This window comes from Tamandua tetradactyla, chromosome 17 (genome assembly GCF_023851605.1).
Source record: "Tamandua tetradactyla isolate mTamTet1 chromosome 17, mTamTet1.pri, whole genome shotgun sequence".
Classification (NCBI taxonomy): domain Eukaryota; kingdom Metazoa; phylum Chordata; class Mammalia; order Pilosa; family Myrmecophagidae; genus Tamandua; species Tamandua tetradactyla.
In genome coordinates this window covers 71,557,695-71,582,960 of record NC_135343.1, presented here as the reverse complement: position 1 = coordinate 71,582,960, position 25,266 = coordinate 71,557,695, and positions in this window count along the sequence as shown.

The window sequence follows — 25,266 nt, the reverse complement described above, 5'->3', positions numbered from 1 at the left end:
CAGCCTCCCTGTGCTTGGGGCTACACTGGCCTTCCAAAGCCTCACTGTGCATCACTTCTTCATGCAGGTACCTTATAGAGTCTGACTCTACAACCTGCTCTGCATTTCCAAGAGACAGGCTCTGAGTGGTCTAGTGTGGATTTGGGTCCAAATCATGTTCGGGCAGCTGTGATTAAAGGGGACAGTGTTATAAAATTTATCACAGTCACATGGGCCAACTCTTGATGGCAGGAAGGGTGAGGGAGGTAGGAGCCAGGCTTGGGCAGTTTCCCTGAAAGTTTAGCACTTCAAACTTCCAGAAAAAAACTGGGCAGAGCAGTGAGAAAGATGAGTAGGACACATGAGATTCTGAGAGGTCTAGTTCCTAAAAATAAGGATTCCTGGCAAAGACGCAAAGAGCTGTCATAGCAGAGCACCCTGGAAATTATAGCATTTGATGTCCTCTCGTCTCAGGGTAATGAGAACCAGGAGGCTGGGGAATGAGCACATGCAGTATTGGTATATCAAGAACTGTTCAAAGGAAATGTTCATAAAAAAAATGGCAATTGGGCAAGGCAATTTTAGGGCAGCACCTTGTCCTGCAGGTACAGACCGGGGTGGAGCATTTAACAGTCAAATGACCAAGAATCAGTCCTGGTAAGTAAAAACAATGCAAAACAAGACAACAAAATTTACGTCTATCACATTGGCAGTAATGTAATACTCATTCTGAAAAAAAAAGTGTGGTTAGATGAATACACACATTTTTTGCTAATGGCAATGTAAAAGTGGAACCACATTTCTGGAAACAGTTTGGTGATTTAATCAAGGAGCTTAAAAAAAGAGTTTTATAATTTGACCAATACCCCTGACTATAGATTTTTTTCCCAGAAATTGGCAGACTATATTTAAACTTTTTATAAAAGAATGTTCTTGACATTCATTTTAATAGCAAAAAAAAAAAAATGGAAACAGCTTTGATGTCCAATAAAAGAGGATAAGATATACCTGTATGATAGACTTTAACACCAAAATGAAAATTAAATTTTCAAATAAATTTTTTAAGGGCAAAAATTCTTATGACATAATATTAAGTAAAATATGCCATGAATACAAAATACACACTATAACTCTAACTTTGTTTAAAAGTTTCTCATAAAAGGGATAATGGAGATCTTGATGATGATTACCCCTCAGTGATTTTTTTAAATTTTTTAATTTCCTTATTTCCTAAACTTCCTAAAAGGAATATATTTATATATTACCCTTACAAAGCAAAAAGATGGAATTCATTTTTAACATCGTGCTCCCCTTTCTATTTTTGCTTCTCTTCTTCCTTCTCCTTTACTTTGATTCTTCACCAGTGCTATGGATTGAACAATGACTAAGTTCTCACAAACTCTGTACCCTCCTTTATTCATTAGCTTTAGGTCTATTGTGTATTACTATTGCATCCGTTATAACTATGTTCATATCCTGATGCTCATGAAACTTACATAAGAATCTCAATTAGTTTAACCTGCTATCACCAAGTAAGAACGTGCTTACTTCTTCTTCAGCTTGCATAGTGAAAAGAATATTGACAATATTACAATCATATTAAGATTTACAAGGGCTAGAAATAGAAGTATCCTGGTTGGATTATTGTCATTTATGGTCTGTATTTTCCTATATAGATCTTACAATTCCTACCTCAGAGTTCCTCCATGGTAGACATATGTTGTCCTTCATACTTAATTATAATATAAATATACACAGTGACATTATAAACTGGTCATGGATTCTTTCAATCCCTTCTTCTCACTTCTGACAGAATGATTATTACAAAGAAAGAATTTTACCTGGCTAATTTTCCAGTAAAAAATTCTTGGTAGTAAGGAGATAAAAGCAGTGAAACCTGAGAATAAAGGACCAGCAGATGCCAGCCATGTGCCTTGCTGTCTGACAGAGGAACACTGGATTCCAGCAGCTTTTCTTCAGAGAAAGTATCTTTCTCTTGATGCATTAATTTGGACATTATCAAGGCCCTAGAACTGAAAATTTGTAAACTAATAAATCCCCATTGTTAAAAGTCAAAAAATAATTTTGGCAATAGATGCTTTGTAGTAGACTGATCACTCATTCCTCCAGTTGCTGAAAATTTGGGGGCTGACAACTCTCAACTGAGTGACCTCCAGGAATTGCCTTTAGCCAACGACAGCTGCTTCCACCAACCCTTCTGTCACACCCCCTCCCTGGAATAGCCCATATCTAATGACTAGTTAATACAGGAATATAAGACAGAACAAACCTGAAGGGCATTCCAGCTCCAGAGTTCATGGGCTCTGCACTGCATTTGACTTCTTCCCTCTGCCCAATCCTACTTTGTTCATTTCTGGAAGTGTAAATACTGAGAACACTTCTTAATAAATACCTGAATACAAATACATCCCTTCTTCAGTCTGTTTCTTGGGAAACCAAACCTAAGATTTGTTGGCAAGAGTAGTTGAGAAAGTGACTCTAAAATATAGCTTTGAAAATGGATTACCATGGGCCAGGGGGTAATGATGACAGGTGAAGCATGAATAGCCCCAAGCATCCTGTAGTAGTAAAATGGCTAAAAGTTCCACCAGTAGTAAGCTGAGGTGAGAAATCAATGGAAAGGAATGCACTAGGATGTGAAATATTTCAGTATATGAAAAATTTCAGAAAAGCTAGTATCATAAGGACTATGGAGGTGTGCGGCTGTTTTGGTGCAATGAATGCACTGGAGAAAAATCATGTAAGACTGAATGCAATTCATCTGGCTAAGTCTGGGTCAGAGGACGTCTTTGGCATCTCATAGAGATACTCTCATTCTTCTGCAGCTGACAGAAGCTAAGGATCAAGCCCAGGACATAATTTTAAGAGTAGCAGAGCTTCAAAGGGGCTTGAATTCTCAACCTCAGAGAGTCTGCTAGACCAAGGTCCTGGAGTAAGAGCACAGATGGGGAGATCCAGGTTAAACACTTGAAAATCATGAATGTCAGATCCCTCTGGGCCTGCCAAAGTGGTCAACTCCTCCTTATTAAAGGTTCGTACCCTCCCCCCTTGCTTGAAGATATAGAGGAAAAGAGAGGGTACAGAGCAAAGAACACCTAGGGCAATATATAAGATTCTACAAAGGTTCCATGCACTAGGGTAACTTTCCGGAAACCAACAACCTCCAGGTGGGTCCCTGGACCAAATAAGTCCTGAAACCTAGAGGGCCAGCCTCTCCAGAACATCAGCTACTTCCATCTCTCTACTCCATATTATTGACAGCCCCTTCCAACATGGAAAAGTTGGAATGGTCATAGCCCAAACACCTCTAAAGAATGAGATAGAAAGATCAAAGGAGATGGTGGAGTTATACGAAGAAGGTAGGATATAACAAATGAATATGATTGCTGAATCATTAAATTGATATTTCTTTTTAGTCTCCAGTATTTTAGAGCAGCTAGAAGTAAAAACCTAAATTGTGGAATTCTAATCCATGCCAAACTCTGAAATCTGTTCTGTAACTAACTGTTGTGCTGTGCTTTGAAATTTATTGCTTTCTTGTGTATATGTTATTCTTCACATAAGGGGGGGGAGTCTATTGTGATGATAAAAGACATTTATTCCTTCTAGCTTCCTATATTCTGGAGCAGCTCGAAGGAAAAATCTGAGAGAACTGTATGGTAGCCCATGACAAACTCTGGGATCTGTCTTGTAACTACCTGTTGAAGAGTGCTTTGAGAACTATTGCTTTTTTCTTTTGCTTTGTATATAGGTCATCTTATACAATAAAAAAAATTAAAAAAATAAAAGAGAGGGTACAGAGGATTAAAATTGTCCACTTGTCTTCACCACAGAACTGTAAGCAATAGCACATCTTAGTGATCTTTTTACTCCTGTACTTAGTTGAGAATCAGGCGTATGGTAGGAATCAATATATATTTATTGAATTAATAAATCTTGCAATAATTTGCTAATATTACTTTTTCTTTCAATAGAAAATTTGCTCTGACCCTCTTTCTCTTGCTGCCATATACTCCATGCTTAAGGAAATAAGCTTTTTGCCATTGAGTATTTGTTCTGGTAGCATGATACAGAAGAAAAATTACTGTGAACTTTGAAGATCAAATCAGAAAACTCAAATTCCTGAATGTTTTGCCAACCATAATCAAGAAAGGTAATTAACACAAAGTTTGCAAAGTTTCCTTATAATCTTTTTAAGTCAAAAAAAGGAACCACAACTAACAGATTACTTCAATAAAATCTGTCTTTAGAGAATGTATATATATTTCCCTACTAGCTCAGGGAAAATAAATATAGCTAAATATAAGGCGACTTTTGCATGCCTTCCTTACTTTGGAAATAAAGCCCAAATTAACTCCATGTAAATGCACATAATTTCCTGAGTATTTATTTATTTATTTATTTATTGCTGAAAATTTCTTGACTTGGGAAATGTACAATGGCTACAATACTTCCCATATTCCATTTTTATGTGATCTCATTCATATAATGACCGTTTGTTGATTAAGGAAAAAAATTACACTTCTTCAAGAAGCCTTCAGAAAAACATTGCAATTTATTCGTAAATTACTGTGATGCTAGTAGTAAATTGCATTAATCACTCTACCTTCCACACACATCATTCCCTACAGGCATCAACTACGTTTCAGGACATTTTGTATAAAACTTATTACCTGCTAATAAATTGTATTAATAGCTGAAAATACCAGTTGTATTCTTGATAGTGTTGCAAAAAAAATAATACAGTATTATTGTGCCAACTGGGTTTCAAGTGAAAGTTAATAAGGAGGCTCTATCATTTGTGATTCAGAGTGTATGAAGTTGACAAAACCCAGCCAAGCTCCGGTCTTCCCTCCTGTCTTGCCCTATCTCTGTCCAGAACAGATTGTGCTGCAGGAGAGTCTGTGCAATGTCTGCACCAGGAATTTACATTTGACTGTTCATTAGGGAGGCAAAGTGGTTGGAGCTATCTCAAGAAGTCAGTACAAAGGACAAAAATGAAAGATGCCAAAACAATTCCTCAGTTTCTCAGCATTCAGAGAATTTCCCAGGATTCACGAAAGCCTCTCAGGGCAACTTGTGCTTTAACCTAAAGTTGCTACATGGAAATTTATTGGGGTTGTTGAAGATGGGCCTAGGCTCTGCCCTATCCCCTTAATCCCATTCACATTTCAGGTCCAGGCTCCTGTGCCTTTTCCCTTCATCCTCCAGCCCCCGCGAATCTTTGACTGCAGACCCTACTTAGGCTGCAAGTCCCCAGTGTGCTCATGGAAGGAGAGTTATAAACGCCTGGGAATTTCTGTCCCCCTCCCTTGGGCAGGGATAGCCCTTCATCAATGACTGCTTGGTGCAGTGGTGTAAATGCCCAACTTCTTTATTGTGGAGAGCCGCCTCCCGGGTCAGGCCTAGTGGACGCGCTGCAGCCTGCTCTAGAGTTCCCCCCGCCCATCGAGTGAGCCAGGATGGCGCCCACATCCTGCTTCCGCGTATGACGCACGCGCCCACCAACCCTATCTTCCAATCACCTCTGTATACGTGGCACTAACCTATTGGGTTTGGGCACAGTATATAAGAGGTTACCCGGACAGGGTGGGTGGAGACGACCCACAGGGAGCCGTGCCTGACGGCCGCATAGAGGTTGTTCCCCCGCGGGAAATTTCGCCCGCGCGGAACCTGTAACAGAGAATGCAAGCTTAACTCCAGTAAAGGTCTGTGCTTACAACTGCTACGTGTCTTGGACCTGTGTTTCTCACCAGCGCGGATTTGTCTGCGTCTCTCTGTCTCTCCTCATTGTCTCACCCGCCGGCCGGGGGCTTGACGCTGAGCGAGAAGTCGCGGACAAGTGGTGGCCCGTACGGGGAACCCTTCTGCTGCCTTTCCCCGAGCTGGTGAGGACGTGCTTCTTGAGTTCGCAGCGGACTTCCCGCGCTTGATCACCGCGAGAAGGTGAGTACTTCTTATTACGTGAGAGTTAAGGCCCGCGGGCTTTCAGGTAGCCCCGGGGACTCGGAAGAGCTCTCCGAGTGATTAAAGTACAGTGCCGACTGCAAGCATGGGGCAGTCAGGAAGTTCACCTTTGTTAGCTCCCTTAAAGACCCTTTTGAAGCAGTGGGGTATCTCGGTTAGGAAGAGTTCCCTCCTGCGGTTCTTAGACGATGTTGCTGCTTTTGCACCTTGGTTCGCCCACTCCGGGAGCCTTAGTCTGCCTTCTTGGTTAAAACTTGGTAATGACATAGAACGGGCGCGCCGGACGGGCCTTTGTATGGACCCGATCCTGGTCCCTATCTGGGAAACCGTCCGTGCTTGCCCTGAGGCAGAGTCTACTTCAGGCCTCAGTCCGTCTTCCGCCCTGCTGCAGGCACGGCACGCGCTCCAAGAAACTCAGTCAGTTTCGTCTGCGGACGGCTCCCGTAAAGGCAAGCCGCCAGAGTCTGGCGCTAGTTCAGACACCTCTGACTCAGAGTCAGATGGTGATGAGACCGAGGGTGCAGACGCGCCTCCGCTGATCGATTGGGGGAGGCCCCCTGTCTCACCCACGCAGCCTTCCGCCCCGCCAGCGTCTGCTGCAGGGGCGCGGCGGCTTCCGGTGAATGGTTTTGGTGATCTCGCCAAAAACCCTCACCACGGGCTCCCTCTGGTGGCCGAATTAGGTAATTATAGTGGCCCTCCTTTGCGAGACCCGGAACCCCCTACAGGCTGGTCTAGGGAGGGGCAGTTACAGCTGTGCCCCCCGCCTGCGTACGCAGGCCCTCAGGGTCCCACGTCATCAAACAATAGAGGGAGGCATTTCTGGAATTGGATTCCTTTTTCAACTTTTAGACCTTTTGGTATGCTGGGTGGCTACAAGCCACTTGGGCCGGAACCAGTCTCAGAGATGTACCCGGTTATTATCAATCCCAATAATCAGTATCGGTCGATCATAAGACAACAGGAATGGCCCTCCGCCTGGCCGACGTGCAAGGCGGAGGACACCATTAGAGGAATAGGCCAGGTCTCAGCACCCATGCTGAGTGCTGCTGCCCTTCAATGGGCAGATGAGGAAGGACATCAAGGTAGTTTTCAGCCTTATGTGTTAGCCCTGCCCGTTTCTTTGTGGGGAAGAGACATTCTAGCCCAGATGGACGTTACTTTGACCAGTAACTGTTCTCCAACTTTTAAGCATCTGTTAAAAGGAATGGGATATGTCCCCGGCAAAGGCTTAGGAGCCTCATTGCACGGGCGCGCAAGGCCTATACAAGCTGTCTCCAATTCTGACAGACGAGGCCTGGGTTTTTCCTAGGGGCCACTGAGGGGAGACTCCCACCCACACCTATAAAACTAAAGTGGAAGACCAGTACCCCGGTGTGGGTGCCTCAGTGGCCCTTACCAAAAGAAAAGCTGTCAGCATTGCATACTCTAGTGTCTATACAGCTAAAAAAGGGCCACATCATTCCCTCTACATCACCTTGGAACACCCCTATTTTTGTCATAAAGAAAAAATCAGGCAGATGGAGATTGTTACATGATTTAAGAGCCATTAATAATTGCATGGAGTCTATGGTAAAATTAAATACCTGCATGTGTCAGTAGACACATGTTCTCAGATATTATTTGCCTCTGCTGAGACAGGAGAAAAAGTCCACCAAGTCATTGCACACTGCCTTGCCGCTTGGGCAGCGTGGGGTAAGCCAAAAATATTAAAGACAGATAATGGACCTGCTTACACCAGTAGAACCTTCCAAAAATTTTGTGATAATATGGAAGTCCAATTAAAGCATGGCATCCCTTATAACCCTCAGGGGCAAGGGATCATTGAGAGAGCACACAGGTCACTCAAAGATTTGCTTAGAAAACAAAAAGGGGGGATAGGCCACGGCCTGTCCCAAAAGGCTCAACTGTCCATAGCCTTGTTTACGTAAAATTTTTTGAATGAAAATGCACAGGGAATGACACCTGCCCTTCAACACACCACTCCGAGTCCTCCACATAGAGGTCTAGTCCGATGGAAGGATGTCCTGTCGGGACAGTGGCAAGGCCCTGACCCAGTGCTCAGCTGGGCCAGAGGCTCTGTTTGTGTTTTTCCCCAGGAGCCAGGACGTCAACCAGTGTGGGTTCCGGAAAGACTGGTGAGAACCGTGACACCGCCCGGGGGCGCCGAGAAACTGCTGCCCGACAAGTCAGCAAGCTTTCAACCTGAACCATCAGATCAGGCCTCCAACTCTGCTGATGACGGCGGCGACTGACGAGATGGCAACGAAAACGCCGGTCACCCTTCGACTGTTTAGAAGGGGGGACCAGTTTTAATACCCCCCGCTCTCCCAACAGGTGGAATCAGACCTTAAAGTGCTTGGGAAGATCAAGTTAACCCCCGTTGCCTTCGACCTTTCCAAACTGGGCGAGACTGTACAAAGTCTGTGGAACCGAGTCACCTCATGGTTCTCTTGGCCCAATTTGACTACTTGGATTCTCGTGGCAGTGGGACTATTAGTGGGCTTAGTCACTGTTAAATGTTTGTTAGAACGCTTGTTCCAGACACAGCAGCAACTACGTGTTTCTACCATGTTAGCTATGTCTTCCCAGTCAAATGTGGGTGTGCGTCCCTCCTCGATAGATAGCCCGTCTGAATCACCTGGGGCAAAGCTCTTGTCAGCAAGGTTTGTTGCAGGCTCCCTGGCCACTACCCGTGTTTAGCTAGGCACCAGAGGCTGTTAATTTTGCGCGCCTAGCCGCCTCGACGGTGGAGCTGCGGCCGCAGTCCTGGCCAGACTGGGCTTGGCTCTAGCCATTGCACCGAGGCCTCCGCAGCGTTTCCTATGCCCTGGCTGTCGCTCTCATAATCCCCGCTTAGCCCAGTTGCGAGGCGAAGCACTGCAGGGAGAGTCACGTGGTTTCCAGTTCACGGGCTCTCCGGTCTCTATATGAGGAGGCATTCTGGTTGGTGCCTAGCAAGCCTAGTCCAGACTCCCCAAAGCACCAAAACAAGTAGTGGGCTAATCAAGCTCACGGGAGCTCACTCATCAATGGAGACACTGGGTCTAAGAAAGGGTCTACGGACCAAAAATAATAAAAAAGGGGGAGATGTGGAGAGCCGCCTCCCGGGTCAGGCCTAGTGGACGCGCTGCAGCCTGCTCTAGAGTTCCCCCCGCCCATCGAGTGAGCCAGGATGGTGCCCACATCCTGCTTCCGCGTATGACGCACGCGCCCACCAACCCTATCTTCCAATCACCTCTGTATACGTGGCACTAACCTATTGGGTTTGGGCACAGTATATAAGAGGTTACCCGGACAGGGTGGGTGGAGACGACCCACAGGGAGCCGTGCCTGACGGCCGCATAGAGGTTGTTCCCCCGCGGGAAATTTCGCCCGCGCGGAACCTGTAACAGAGAATGCAAGCTTAACTCCAGTAAAGGTCTGTGCTTACAACTGCTACGTGTCTTGGACCTGTGTTTCTCACCAGCGCGGATTTGTCTGCGTCTCTCTGTCTCTCCTCATTGTCTCACCCGCCGGCCGGGGGCTTGACGCTGAGCGAGAAGTCGCGGACACTTTATCCTTGCAGGAGTGAGCTGAAGTCACTTTCTGTCTGTCCTTGCTGGTAGCACCTTTAACTGGTCTTCCATTCTTCTCTCAGCCACGGTGACCAACTGTCCTGGTTTTCCCAAGGTTCTTTTGGTTTAGCACTCAAAGGTCCACATTCAGGGAACCATCTCAGTCCTGGATAAGATGGGACAGATGGTCACCTACCCTTCCCCACTCACCTAACACTAAGGGTTTCCTGGGAACACTCCCTAATAAACCACCTTCACATTAATCCTCATCTCAGGGTCTCTCTCTGGGGAACCTGACCCGCAACGACTGTCAATTTTAAAAAAGATTAGCTATACAATACAAGAATTTTTTTTAAATCTCCTTAATCCTTCATTTGTTCACCAGTACTCTGGGGGGATTTCAACAACAGGGGTTGGCCCTGAGCTGATTTTCAATAAGGCGAGCTGAGTCTTTCAAAAGTCCCATCTTTCTCCATGGGAACAAATAAAATTTGTCTGGACTGTTGCACTAACCTGACACATGGATATTTTGTGGGCCTAGTGTGAGTCCCTGATATGAACATACACACCAAGCCATTGCCTTTCAGTCATATATCATTTGTTCATTCATTTGTTCATACAACATTTATTGCATTCCTATCAGCACCTGCCCTCAACTCTCGCCATGTCCCGCCGTGGAATGTGGGTTTTGTCTAACCACTACTCAGGCTGAACCTACAGCACTGATGGGCTTTGTAAGCACTAACTGCCCATAGGGGTAAAGTTTTATAACAGATTCTTTAGAATCGCTTATTTCCATGGCTTGCAATCCTAAAAGGGGTGGTATCAGTTGAAATGCTGGAAATAAAGATTTAAATGGCTTCAAATATGAATTCTGACCCTCATTAACCATCTGCAAGTAAAAAAAAAAAAGCTAAATTACAATAGACATACCTGTAAAGGAGGAAATACCCTTTAACAGGTGTTTTCATTTCAGGAATTTCCCCACATGCAAAACTTTATCTTATCACTAAGCACATTCTATTGAAATGACATGCTCATGCGGCTGTTTTTATCCTAGATTATAAGTGTCTGGAGAACAGGAGCCATGTCAGTCACTCTTTCCACTGACTATCCATGTACCGGGAGTACACACATGAGCTGGGGAAGGGGGAGGCAGTCTCTCAGAAATTTCACAACCCCCGTTTGTCCAAGAATTTGTCGAACAGCCCAAATTAAAACAAAACAAGGCACAGCACTGTGTACTTGGTCAGATCGCATGTCTGCTCATATTGCTATTTATGGTTCAGAAAATAGAAAACGTTTCCACTCTAGGTCTAGAGGTATTGACAACCCTGTAGTTACAATCTTCTCCTCGTGACCATGTTTTTATTAACAGCATTTCTTCACCTATTTGGAATCACACAAGACCTCGCAAGTCTGACTCATTCCTCAACCCACCTCTCCGGCACCCCTTCTGAGCACTACCTCCCCCTCCCTGTTTCCTGCAGGCTGTTGCCAGCACATAAAGGCTGCAGGCACTAACCTCCATACCTAGGCTACGCCTTCCCCCCACCCATAGTGTCACACAGCCTCACCCTCACCTCCCTGAGCTCAGCTCATCTGTTTATGGCACTCCCAGGCCCACGCATGTACATGGGCCCCCAATCATGTCATTCAGCTCTGGGAACTGCACTTTACAACAGTCCTACAACCACACATGTGCACAGTCCTCAGCCTCACTTCCCAGGTCTGAGAAAGTGCTGACCTGCCCAGCCGGGTCACATATGCCTCCAATTCATGGAGGCGTAATGCCTACATGCTGCCACAGCTCTACGCATATGCACAAAGGGCTCCATACCTTAGACCAGCCCACACCAGGGTTAAACTTCTGAGATAGGTGCACCCACACAGCTACATCTTCCCTGGACACTGGCGCCCATATTCACAAGCATCAGCATAATATCACCAACCTGTGTCCAGACCTGCCCTGAAACAAATCACCGTACTGAGTGCTCCACCCCATGTCCTGCCCCCTGCTATACAACCATCCCACTAACATAAGCCCTTAGACTACTGAAAAAAATCAATTCCCAAAGTAAATCAATCAAGATATTTACATGTGACAAAGACAGCAGAAGATCACTAAGCATATCACAATGCAGAAGATATAGCCCTGCCTAATGACCAAATTAAAACACAGACATTGGAACAACTAATAAAAGGTATTCATGCAACTCTACTTAATAAAATAAGTGGAATAGCTAATGACATAAAAGAGAGCAAGAAGACAGTAGAAGAGCACAAAGAGGAATTTGAAAGAATAAATAGAAAAATAACAGAAATCATGGAGATTAACACCTCATTTGACCAAATAAAAAACATACTAGAGGCTCACAACACCAGATTTGAGGAGTTAGAAGAAAGAATAAGTGATATAGAGGACAGGATAATTGACTTTGAAGACTGAAAACAGCAAACAGCCAAAAAAAAATGGAAAAAATTGAATGGAAACTCAGGGAAATGATAGCCAAAACAAAGTGCACAAATATAATAATTATTGGTGTTGCAGAAAGAGAAGAGAGGAGTAAAGGGCTAGGAAGAGAAGTTGAGGATATAATGGCAGGAAACTTCCCAATCCTCATAAAGGACATAAATATATAAATCAAAGAAGCCCAAACAACTCCAAACAGAATAAATTCAAATAGGCCTTCACCAAGGCACATACTAATCAGTCTGTCAAATGTTGAAGAGAAGCAGAAAATCCTGAAAGTAGCAAGAGAAAAACAGTCTACTATATACAAGGGAAATCAAATAAGACTTAGTTCAGACTACTCAACTAGCACGCTGGAGGTGAGAAGGCAGTGGTATGATATATTCAAGATCCTGAAAAAGAAAGACTTCTGATCAAGAAAGCCAAATCATCCTTCAAAATTGAGGGAGAGATTAAAGTTTTCACAGACAAAGAAGTCCTGAAAGAATTTGTCAACAAGAGATCGACCCTACAAGAAATACTAAAAGGAGTCCTGCCAGTTGAAAACAAAAGACAGGAGAGGGAGGTATAGAGGAAGGCACAGAATTGAAGAGTACCACTAAGGGTAATTTAAATAATACAAAGAGAAAGAGGGAAAAGAATATATAGTTCCGACAAATAAAAAACAAAAACATAAAATAGTAGAATCAAGAAAAGCATTTTCAGTAATAATTTTGAATGTTAATGGACTAAACTTAACAATTAAAAGATACAGACTCGCAGAATAGATTAAGAAACATAATCCATCTATATGCTGCTTAGAAGAGACTCATCTTAGACAGAAGGATACAAATAGATTGAAAGTGAAAGGATGGAAAAAATTTTTCCATGCAAGTTGTAACCAAGAGAAAGCAGGAGTAGCTGTACTAATATCGGGCAAAATAGACTTCAAATGTAAAGATGTCACAAGAGGCAAGGGAGGACACTATATACTAATTAAAAGGTCAATTCACCAAGAAGATGTAACAATCATAAATGTTTATGCTCCCAATCAAGGAGCTCCAAAGTACATGACACAGGCATTGCAAAACTGAAGGGAGCGATAGATGTTTCAACAATAATAGTAGGACATTTTAACACACCATTCTCCTCTATAGATAGAACAACCAGCAGAAGATCAACAAGGAAATAGAGAAGTTAAATAACTTGATAAACGAATTAGACCTAACAGACACATATAGGTCTTTGCACCCCAAAGCACAAGGTTATACATTCTTCTCTAGTGCTCATGGAACATTCTTCAGGATAGATCATATGCTGTGGCACAAAACAGGTCTTTATAAATTTAAAAATACTGAAATTATTCAAAGCATTTTCTCTGATCACAATGGGATGAAGCTGGATCTCTATAACCACCAAAGAATAAGAACAATCACAAATATATGGGGATTTATTTAATCTTACTCTTAAATAACTAGTGGGTCAAAGAAGAAATTGCTAAAGAAATCAGTAGCTATCTGGAGATGAATGAAAATGAGATACAAATTATCAGAACTTATGGGATGTGGCAAAGGCTGTGCTAAAAGGGAAATTTATTACCTAAAATGCCTATATTAAAAACAAGAAAGATTAAAAATCAAGTACTTAATAGCAAACCTTGAGGAACTTGAGAAAGTACAGCAAACTAATCCCAAAGCAAATAGGAGAAGAGAAATAACAAGGATTAAAGCAGTGATAATGAATGGGAGAATGAAAGAATAGTAGAAAGAATCAATAAAACCAAAAGTTGGTTCTTTGAGAAAATCAGTAAAATTGATGGGCCACTAGCAAGACTGACAAAGAAAAAAAGAGAGAGAATGCAAATAAACAAAATCAGAAATGAAAAGAGGTGCACTACCACAGACCTTAAAGAAATAAAAGAAATTATAAGAGGATACTGTGAACAACTATGTACCAACAAAATAGACAACTTAGATGAAATGGACAAATTCCTGGAGACACACAAACAAGCTACACTGACTCAGGAAGAAATAGAAGATCTCAACAAACCAATCATAAGAAAAGAGATTTCATCAGTCATCAAAAATCTTCTTATAAAGAAAAGCCCAGGGTCAGATGGTTTCACAGGGGAATTTTATCAAACATTCAAGAAAGAATACCAATCCTGCTCAAACATTTCAAAACAATTGTGAAAAAAGGAACTCTACCTAACTCATTTTATGAAGCTAATATCACTTTAATACCAAAACCAGGTTAAAATACTATAAGAAATGAAAACTACGGCGAATCTCCCTAGTGAACATAGAATGCAAAAATTCTCAACAAAATATTAGCAAATCAAATCCAACAGCACATTAAAAGAATTATACACCATGATCATGTGGGGTTTATACCAGGAATGCAAAGATGGTTCAACACAAGAAAATCAATTAATGTAATACAGCACATTAACAAATTGAAAGGGAAAAATCACATGATCATCTCGATTGATGCTGAAAAGGCATTCGACAAAATTCAGCGTCCTTTTCTGATAAAAACACTCCAAAGGATTGGAATCAAAGTTAACTACCTCAATATGATAAAGGGAATATATGGAACCTGATAGCCAGCATTGTATTCAATGGAGAGAAACTGAAAGCCTTCCTCCTACAATCAGGTATAAGACAAGGATGCCCATTGTCACCACTATTATTCAACATTGTGCTAGAAATTCTAGCTAGAGCAATCAGGCAGGACACAGAAATAAAAGGCATCCAGATTGGAAAGGAAGAAGTAAAACTCTCATTATTTGCAGATGATATGATACTGTAATTGAAGATCTTGAGAAATCTACAGCAAAGCTGCTTGAGCTAAAAAACAAATTCAGCACGGTGGCAGGATATGAAATTGATGTGCAAAGATCAGAAACATTTCGATATACTTTCAATGATCTTGCTGTGGAGTCAGTTAAGGAAAAAATTCCATTCAAAATCGCAACTGAAAGGATCAAATACTTAGGAAGGAGCATAACTAGAGACATAAAGGACTTGTACACAGAAAACTACATAACATTGCTAAAAGAAACCAAAGGAGATCTAAATAGATCTAAACCTTCCCTGCTCATGGACAGGAAGGCTAAATATAGTTAAGATGTCAATTCTACCCAAATTGATCTACAGATTCAACACAGTGCCAATCAAAATTCCAAGAACTTACATTGAAGATTTGGAAAACCTAACTACCAAATTCATCTGGAAGGGAATGAGACCCTGAATAGCTAAAAGCATCCTAAAAAAGAAGAACAAAGTGGCAGGATTAACACTCCCTTACAGTAAAACCTATTATTAAGCCACGGTGGTCAAAACAGCATTGTACTGGCATAAAGACAGAAGCATTGACCAACGGAATTGAATTGAGAGTGCAGAAATAGATCACCAAATCCACAGTCAACTGATTTTTGACAAGACCCCCAATCCTCTGAACTGGGACAAAATAGTTTTTTCAATAATTGGGCATGGAAGAACTGGATATCAATAGCCAAGAGAATGAAAGTGGACCCCTCTCTTACACCATACGCAAAAATTAACTCAAGGTGGATCAAACACCTAAATATAAGAACTAGCACCATAAAGGTCCTAGAAGAAAATGTAAGGAAACATCTTCAAGACCTAGTAATAGGAGGTAGCTTCCTAAGCTTTACACCCAAAGCACAAGCAACAAAAGAAAAAATTAGATAAATGGGAACTCCTCAAAATCAAATGCTTCTGTATCTCAAAAGACTTTGTCAAAAAGGTAAAGAGGCAGCCAACTCAATGGGATAAAATATTTAGAAATCACATATAAGACAAAGTTTTGATATCCTGCACAGGCAAAGAAACCCTGCAGTTCAACAGCAGAAGAACAAAGGATCCAATTATAAAATGGGCTAAAGATATGAACAGGCATTTTTCTGAGAGCAAATACATATGGCCCAAAAGTACGTGAAGAGATGCTCATTTTTACTGGCTATAAGGGAAATGCAGATCAAGATTACAATGAAACACCACTTCACACCTATAAGAATGGCTGCTATTAAACAAACAGGAAACTATAAATGTTGGGGAAAATGTGGAGAAACTGGGACACTTATGCACTGCTGGTGAGAATTTATAATGGTGCAGCCACTATGAAAGACTGTTTGGCAGTTCCTTAGGAAACTAAATATCAAGTTCCTTATGACCAAGCAATAGCACTACTTGGTATATACCCAGAAGAGCTGAAAGCAACAATACAAACGAACACTTGCACATCGATGTTCACAGCAGCATAATTCACAATTGCCAAAAGATGGAAACAAACCAAATGCCCATCAACAGATGAATGGATCAACAAAATGTGGTATATACATATGATGGAATATTATGCAGCAGTAAGACAAAATGACATTCTGAAGTACAGGACAAGATGGATAAGTCTTAACGACATAATGCTGAGTGAAATTCGCCAGATGCAAAAGGATGAATACTGTATCGTTCTGTTTCTATGACCAGCATAAAGGTATAATCAGAGACTTATAATACAGAATATAGGGGACTTAGAGATACATAGAAGCTAGAGATGGATGAAACATTAGCTAATGAGGTTGAACTCTAAAAGGAATAGATAGGAGCGAAGGTGATTCTCTAGTGTGTCTAGAAGTAATATTACCGTATTGAAGATGAACAAGATTGAAAGGGGTTGTATAGACTTATGTGTCCCACAGACTCACACTAGAAATATGAATTAGTTCTTGTAAGAATTACTTCAAAGATATGATTCTTGTACAAAGAGTGTTTAAGTCCAGGGTACGGGGGAAAATTGCTATTGCATGCTATGAGCTATGTTCAAAAGGAAACCATCAGCACCACCGCAGCAACAGCAGAAGTAAATAATGGGGTGAGAGACAAGAGTTAAGAGGAGGTTTAGATTTCCTATTTGATGAGGTTGTGTTTATTGGTTTTCCTTCTCTTGGTAACAATGAAATTATCTAAAATTGAGAATGTTGATGGACTGTGGACCTTGGGCCCTCTACATGATGCCCAATGAACACAGGTGGGTGAAGGATGCACTGACTGAGAAGTAGGTTGGTGTATGATGGTGTATACTGATGAACGAAGGTTGTGCTCCTACAAAAAGGAACAAGGTGTGAGGCATGCAACGACGGGAATGAACATGTGGGATTTGATGAGACAAAATAAGCCAGAAAAAAAAAAAAACAACGGTATGGTCACCATTACAAAATGCTTGTAAGAAAACAGGGGCCTAGATTGTAAGCTTTTAGAGCAGACACTTTAAGCCCAGACCAGGTATTTTATTTCTGGATTTTGAGAGGCTGTTTTATATATATATATATAACCTGATATTTAGAGATAAGGACAAAGGCAAACAGGTTGGGGTTAAAATAAGTCAGAACATAGGGGTAAGGAAGACAATGTCTATATTTTAGAACCACACATACTCTTTGAGACCAATGGAAGAAAGACGTATTTGGTCTGGAACTGAAATTTTCTGTAGTGCATAATTTAATTCAACCTATCTATATAGCTCATTTAAACAACTGAAACTGAGGAAGCACAGAATAAGAAAGAGGTCCTTTAATCCTGTATAGATTACTGTAATGCCTGGAAACATCCTAGACTAAAAAGCAGATAATCAAAAAGTATTGGCAAAGTTCCCTGACAGAGGGGAGAAAGAATCTGAAACTATTAAACCTTACCATCAGGGAATCCCCTGATATTGTGTCAAACTTTAGGGACATCCAAATCAATAGGCCATGTCATTGATCATGAGGCTTATTCTTGTGAAGCTTATGTAGGTAGTGGAAAAGCTTAGAGTACCTATGGGTATGCCTAAGAGTTACTTCTGGAGAACCTCTGTTGTTGCTCAGGTGTGGTCTCAGTCTCTCTAAGCCCAATTCTGCTAGTGAAACATTGCCCTTCCCCCTAAGTGGGACATGTCTTCCAGGGGTGAAAGTCTCCCTGGCGACCTACGAGATGACTCCCACGGATGAATGCAGACCTGGCACTGTGGGATCAACAATTACATCCTGACCAAAAGAGGGAAAGGAAGTGTAACTAATAAAGCATCAGTAGCACATAGTTCAAATAGAGTTGAGAGGCTACTCAGGAGGCAGTTGCTCTTATACAAGCTTCAGGTAGACCTTGCTACCTGTCATAACCTACCAACTCCAACCAGGACCATTCTAGCCAATCCTAAAGAGCACCTAAGGCAATATATAAGATTCCAATGGGGTTCTATGCACTAAAGTAACTTTCCAGAAACCTACAACCTCCAAATGGGTCCCTGGTCCAGATAAGCCTTGAAACCTAGCTCAGCCTCTCCAGAACATCAGATAGTTCCATCTCCTTACCCCATATTAGTGACAGAGCCTTCCAATATCAAAAATTTAGAATTGCCATAGCCCAAACAACCCCAAAGAGAGGTATGGAAAAATTAAAGGTGATGGTGGAATTATACATAGAAGATAGGACTTAACAAATGAATATGAATGCTGAATCATTGAATTGGTATCTCTTTTAGTCTCCAGTATTTTAGAGCAGCTAGAAGTAAAAACCTAAAATTAGGAAAGCGTAACTCATGTCAAAGTCTGAAATAAGTTCTACAACTAATTGTGGTGCTGTGCTTTGAAATTCATAGCTTTTTTGTATATATATCATTGTTCACAAAAAATGGAAGGAAAACAAAGTTGATTGTTAATAAATAAATAAATAAAACAGGCAGGCCATGGTGGCTCAGCAGGCAGAGTTCTTGCCTGCCATGCCGGAGACCCAGGTTTGATTCCCAGTACATGCCCATGCCAAAAAAAAAAAAAGGAAAAAAAAGTCTATTGTGATGACAAAAAAGTATTTAAGCCCGCTAGCCTCCTATATTCTGGAACATCTAGAAGGAGAAATATGAGAGGATCGTATGGTAGCCCATGACAAACTCTGGGATCTGCCCTGTAACCACTTGTTGAGGAATGCTTTGAAAACTATGGCTTTTTATTTCTTTGCTTTGTATATATGTTATACTATACAACAAAAAACGTTAAAAAAATTAAGCAGGGGCCGACCAAGCATTAATTCATCACACCCAACAGGTTGCAGTAAATACATTATCGACAGGGCTGGCATAATCAATCACATAAAAATTCAGATGACAGGATGTCATGTATAGTCTCTTAATAAACCAGGACTTATTGATTTTTTTCATTAGGGAAGAAAAGACAGCCTTGCTTTGGGTCCAGGATTTGACGTTAAATTCTGGCTTATAAACCTTTTGAGAAAGACCATCAGATCTAGTATGATTGTTTATACAATAAAGCATAGTTCATAATTTTTACCAGATTCATCACCTAAGGAACTCTTCACCATTATACCTGCTACCCTCTAACATGAACTCTTTTCCCTGACTCACTTTTACCTGTTTAATTCTTATTGCGATGGTTCTAAGCACTGACTATATTGCCCTAGCAATGCTAAACTATCTTTTAGGAATAGTATAAGTCAACTACCTCTAGGAAGCTGCTGGGGATTGAATTATGTACCCCAGAAAAGCATACTTAATCTTAATCCATACCTGTGGGTGTGACTCTTGTAAACAGGACCTTATGTTGGGGTTAATGTTAAGCTGTGACCAACTGAATCAAGATGGGCCACAGAGAGAAGCCAGGGGAGCAGCCAGAAACTGTAAATCAATGAAACCCAGAGAAAGAAAAGGATGGTGCCATATGCATTATCATGTGATGACAATCCAAGGACCAAGGAATACCAATCTCAGCCCCAAAGTACCACAGTCTTCAGGGAGAAAGCATAGTCTTTCTGATATCTTCATTTTGGATTTTCCTCACCCCAAAACCTTGAGCTAATAAACTCCCATTTGTCACCCTGCTGTGTAGTGTTTGTTTCAGCAGCCAGGAAACTAAAACAGAAGCCATCCAGGACTATGCACTCCATGTACCCCTCCTTCTTTCTTTAAAATTCCCATATCACCCGGAGTTTATATTACTCCTGTAAGTACTACATTGCATAAAACTTTGTTTCAGGTGTGGGGAACATCAACCCAAACCACGTGCCTATTTTCTGAAGACTGAACTCCAAGCTCTGGAATGTACTCGCTCTGTGACAAGACCAATGAACCCTGAACCTCAGTCTCTTCACTATGAAATTTCCCTTTCAATCATAGTTTAATGATTACATGTAGATTTTCCTATGAACAATAGATTATGAAATTCTTATCATAATGGATAGGAATACTTACAGTATTGACCAGAGTTAAAACCATTGCCTAATGGGTATGCATGTGTGTGTGTGTGTGTATATATGTACTTAGATATATATGTAGATGTTATCCTGCTAAGCACAGATTAGAGAAACATAAAACTAATTAGGTTCTGAGTCTGAAAGCTTACTTAGAAATAGCCACCTATTTATACAGCATTCTGGAAAGCTTCCATCCAAAATTTAAAAGATTAAAACAAACCACTTATAATTAGTTTATGGAAAAAATTTTAAAAATAAGTGTTCGTTTTAAAATGCAATCTGCAATGAATAGACATGAGCTCAAATATCTATAAGCATATTTGTTGCTAGATGACATATGGAATTAAAAACTGGAAAACACCATAAATTTCCAAGAAATGGAGTCTATTCAATGTTATATTATACATTCATTAAAAGGGTATAGTAAAATATTTGTCAAAGTTTAAAATAGACAGTAACATATAAACGGTATGGTTTCTGGTTTATTTTGATCTATGAGAATCCAAAGCAAAAATAAGGATAAGTTAAAAAAAAAAAGTCAACAGTGATTGGCACAGAGTAATGGAAAGTAAATTGTTTTCCTTTCCTCGTTTGTATCTTTCTGTATTTTATAAATTTCCTGCAATGCACATCTATTATTTTTGTAATCAGAAAAAAAACAGTAACCTTTTATATTAATGTGATGCTATGTATTGGAAATACAGTGTTTAAATAAATTCTGGTTTGAAACATAATTTTCATTAACAGTAAGAAAAATGTGAGCAAATAAACGTGTCGGATATTAAAAATATCATGACTCACCTAATGGTTCAAATTTTGTCTTGTAAATATGATTCTCCAATTTAAAAAAGTATTGAACAATTTTTTTTTAAACACAGGGATCTTTGGGGGTAATGACTGAGTTCTAGGACTGAGACAGCAAAATACAAGATGAACCTCGAACATCTTGTGGTACCAGAAAGCAAAGAATTGCTAAAAAATGATATGGGCATAAAGAAAGGACACGGGAGCCGTCCTGACAGGGCTCCCAGTGGCCAAATCTTGGACAATGTGAGCAACTAAATAATACTAAAAATGCAATATGACCCATAGAATGAGAAATAGAGCTGTAAGTCTACACTGACACATGGAGAAATAGGTGATGGATGACAGATTAGAAAGAGAGAGAAATAGATGGACGAAGGTGAGGGAAATCTCAATATAGAATCCCAATTAATAGATAAGATTTTAATAATTTCACTGGGATTACATAAAGTGTCAACATATGGTGAGGTTTGGTGAAGGAGTTCAGGAATTTTCTTATCTAGTTTGGCAACCTTTTTGTAAATTTGCAATTATTTCAAAATGAATTTTTAATTTAGTTAATTTGAATAATAAATTATAATTATTGTGTATTAAGGTCATGGTTGTAAAAAATAATGGGGTTTTTTTGCATTATTAATGTTATGGTTATAAACATAAATAGGAAAGGAAAAAAAATTAAAAACTAAATAAAATCCCAACCCCTAGATTCACACATTTAATCTTTTTGTTTTCAAATTGATCTCTTTAAATTAATGCATTTTCTAGAGGTAACCCTATGTAGATACAAAGGGAAAGCTGTGATGTCTCCTGGGCTTATTCAGGTACATGACCCTGAGCTCTTCCGCAGGGCGCCTGCCAGCCATACCTGCAGGGTTCCAGGGTTCTGCTCCAGAATTAAATCCACACGTAGGGCGGAGTGGGGGCGGGCAACAGTGGGCCAGTGACACGTACGTCGTAGAGAACCCCTACCCACTCAGAACAGGCTTCCACCTGGAAACCGCTCTCCGCCCTCCCATCTGGACAGCATCAGCTCGAATTTCCACTGCCACCACCAAAAATCCCCCGACAGGCAGAAAATGGCCTGACGACATTCAGGAGAACGCTACAAGGTTTCCAGCAGCCTAGAGAAAGAGCAGAAATGATGTTTAAATTATGTAAAATTGCTTTTCTTAATATAGAATCTTGATCAAAACCCAAAGCATCACAAGTAATTACAAGTCATCTCCTTAGTAAAGTGTCATTATGGAACCTATAAGCAGACAAACAGGAGGCAGCGCAACGCACATGCCCTCTATTTTCCGCCAACAGAACTGGATTTCTGGCATGATTTTGTGCCCCCGCGCCCTCCCCTCCCCCCACCCCCAGCCGGCGGGTCGCAGCTGCACAATGGGTGAAACAAGCTTATGGTTTCAAAGTGAGCAGGCACAGGTGATCCCGTTTTCTCTGGCTGGAACTAGGTTGTTGCTATAGCAACAACCAAATGATGGACAGATTTTTTAATGCACCGTGGTCTACTGTGATAAGAGCTTCTAGGATTTCCACTACGTATTTTCTAAACTGCTAAAATGTGCACGCCGTGTAATGATACTAAATGCCATGTTTCGAGATCAATTTTAAGCACCTTTCTTTTAAAATTTGAAATGATGGAGCATCTGAAATAATTTTAGTTCTAAATAACCATTTCTGCTAATATCAGTTTTATGCACTAGCATGTCAAATCAAAACTTACACTCGTCATCCAACATTTCTTATTTGCTTTAAGGGAGACTGAATTGAGTTAATGAAAAAGGTTAGTGTCCCTTAGGTAACAGCTCTTGCTGAGGTGAATTTAATTATGTTCTAATGAATCAACATAATAATGCAGTAGGATGGTTTTGGCCTTCAACTATGATATATATTTGAGTCATTACTTTAAGAAAATAGTTTATCTGCAAAACAAGTTTATTTTTGGTTGAAATAGCAACGAGTGATGCCTATAATACAGTAGCAGTCCTAAGAGATCAAGATTCAATTCTCCATCTGAGTTTGATGCATTATTCCCTTGACCTCAATACATCTAAAGGGCTATGACACCTATATATATAATAAAGCGGCAAGATTAGGAATTAGGTGAGCTTGAAATTACTGGAATTTGGAGGCAAGTGGCTTTCTTGGGGCCCTGCCTAAACCAAAAACCCCGGTTATCACTTAGGCCAACCTAAGGTCTCAAGAAACAATCTCAAAATTCAGGCAAACTTTTTGGTATATTTGTAATCATAATTTAAATTTCTTTGATCTGATGCAGATTAGCCTTTCTAACAACCCCAGGCTAAAAGTCATCTGTCTTGAGGCACAGATGGTCTGACTAACTTTTTAAAAAAGCTTTTTTATTGAGGCATGCTATACTTAAATGGGAAGAAATCTTCACATTTTAAGGGTAACCAGCTCAATTTTCACCAAAAGCACATACACATATCATGTGCATATAAGCACTGTATCCCGACGCCACAGTTAATTTCTGCCTGTTTCTGCCCTGTAAACAAACGAGATCACATAATATGTTCTGAGTCTGGCTCATTTGGTTTAACGTGTTCATTCTCATACTATAGAGTATTTTATCTATGCCATCCATAAAAGATAATCTGAATCTACTTTAATAAATGTTCAACTCTAGAAAACAGTTAAAAATTTCAAAACAACTTTTACTAGATGCCAAAAATCAAGAGAGATAACAGAGAGTTACAATTGTGTTTCTGTTGAAATTTGATTGCTCATGCTCCTATTTTATGGGATTGGTAGGAGTTAGAGTAGACATCGGACCTGATTGCCTCGGGACACTGAAAGGTATAGAGGATGTATGCATCAGAGAAATAGTTCTTAAAGCCACCCCAACTTTTTGAGAATAGCAAGTTCAAAATTCAAATTTTTTTTCCATTTCCTGAATGTATTTATTGTTTCAGCAAGGCACTATTTGATTATTTCACCTCCTCCTCCTCCTCCTCCTCTTTATTCTTCCTCTTCTTCTCCTCCTTCGCCTTCTCTTTCTTGTCTGTCTAAAAGATCTCAAGTGAAAAGTTCTCAGAGAAAAAGATAATGCAATTCCAGAATAATTACAAGATATTTTCAAATATACAACCAGTCAGAACAGCAAAAAATTTCAAGCCTCTGTACCATAACTCCACTGTAACCATTTTGCTTAGTATTATTGTTGCACCAAGGAACAATTTGCAAAAGCTCCAGAGCAAATATATTATATTGAGAGCCTACAACATCCTACCAAAAGCATAACTCTAAATTTAATTGCTTTTGCTTTTTCCAGAGGTTGCCTCTACAATTTTATCATTTCATCTAAAAGATCATGTGATTGATTCAATTGCATAATATTCTCAAACTCCTTTCCATGAAGAAAGACTGTAAGCTCTGTTTTTAAAGGCAGGTATAGATCTTAAAAACCTTAAAATTAATTACATGTTTTATACTTAACTGCATTAGCTAATGAATCAAACACATACTGTCTTTTCTATCAAATATAGAAGCTTTAGAAGTTAAGGGAAAAGAAATAGTAATATTTTGTTGCATTTATGCCAAAAGATTGGATAAAATAGAATGTTCAAAAAGCTGTGTCTTTTTAGTCAACAGCTGTTCCTCTACTCCTGATTAAGTTTTCCCTTTTGCTATCTGCAGATAAACCACTTTGTGGTAAAGAAAAGCAAGACCTAAATTTATTTCAGATATCCAAACTTTAGTTGTACATACACGGACACACTCCAACACACATATGTTTTTGTGTGTAGCATAACACATAATGCATGAAATCCAAAACACAGTAGCTGTCAGGATTTTTCCCTTGTTCAAGAAGGGGTAAATATTGATAGAGATCATCTCTGGCCTTGTAGGGGTTAGCCAGATCAATTTGCCAGTGAGATTAAACTAGTTATGATGCTTGGGGCAAGCCCTCCATTTCTCTAAATCTTAGTTTCCTTATGTATAAACAAAAGTTCTGCACTATATAGTCTGCCTTCCAGAACTGGCATTCTTTTATTCTTTTTCAGAAATAAATCAAGTTGTGAGAACCAGGAAGGAGATCAAGACAGGAACCAGGAATTTGGTGGTTGTGATTAGGAGAAGCAGGGGCCTGGAAGGCTTGGCAACAAGTTAGGAACAAACAATTAGAGCCCTGGAGATTTCAGTAAAGGATTCCGGATCTAGGAACAGCAATAAATGTACAGAAATGCCCTTCATTCTCTTG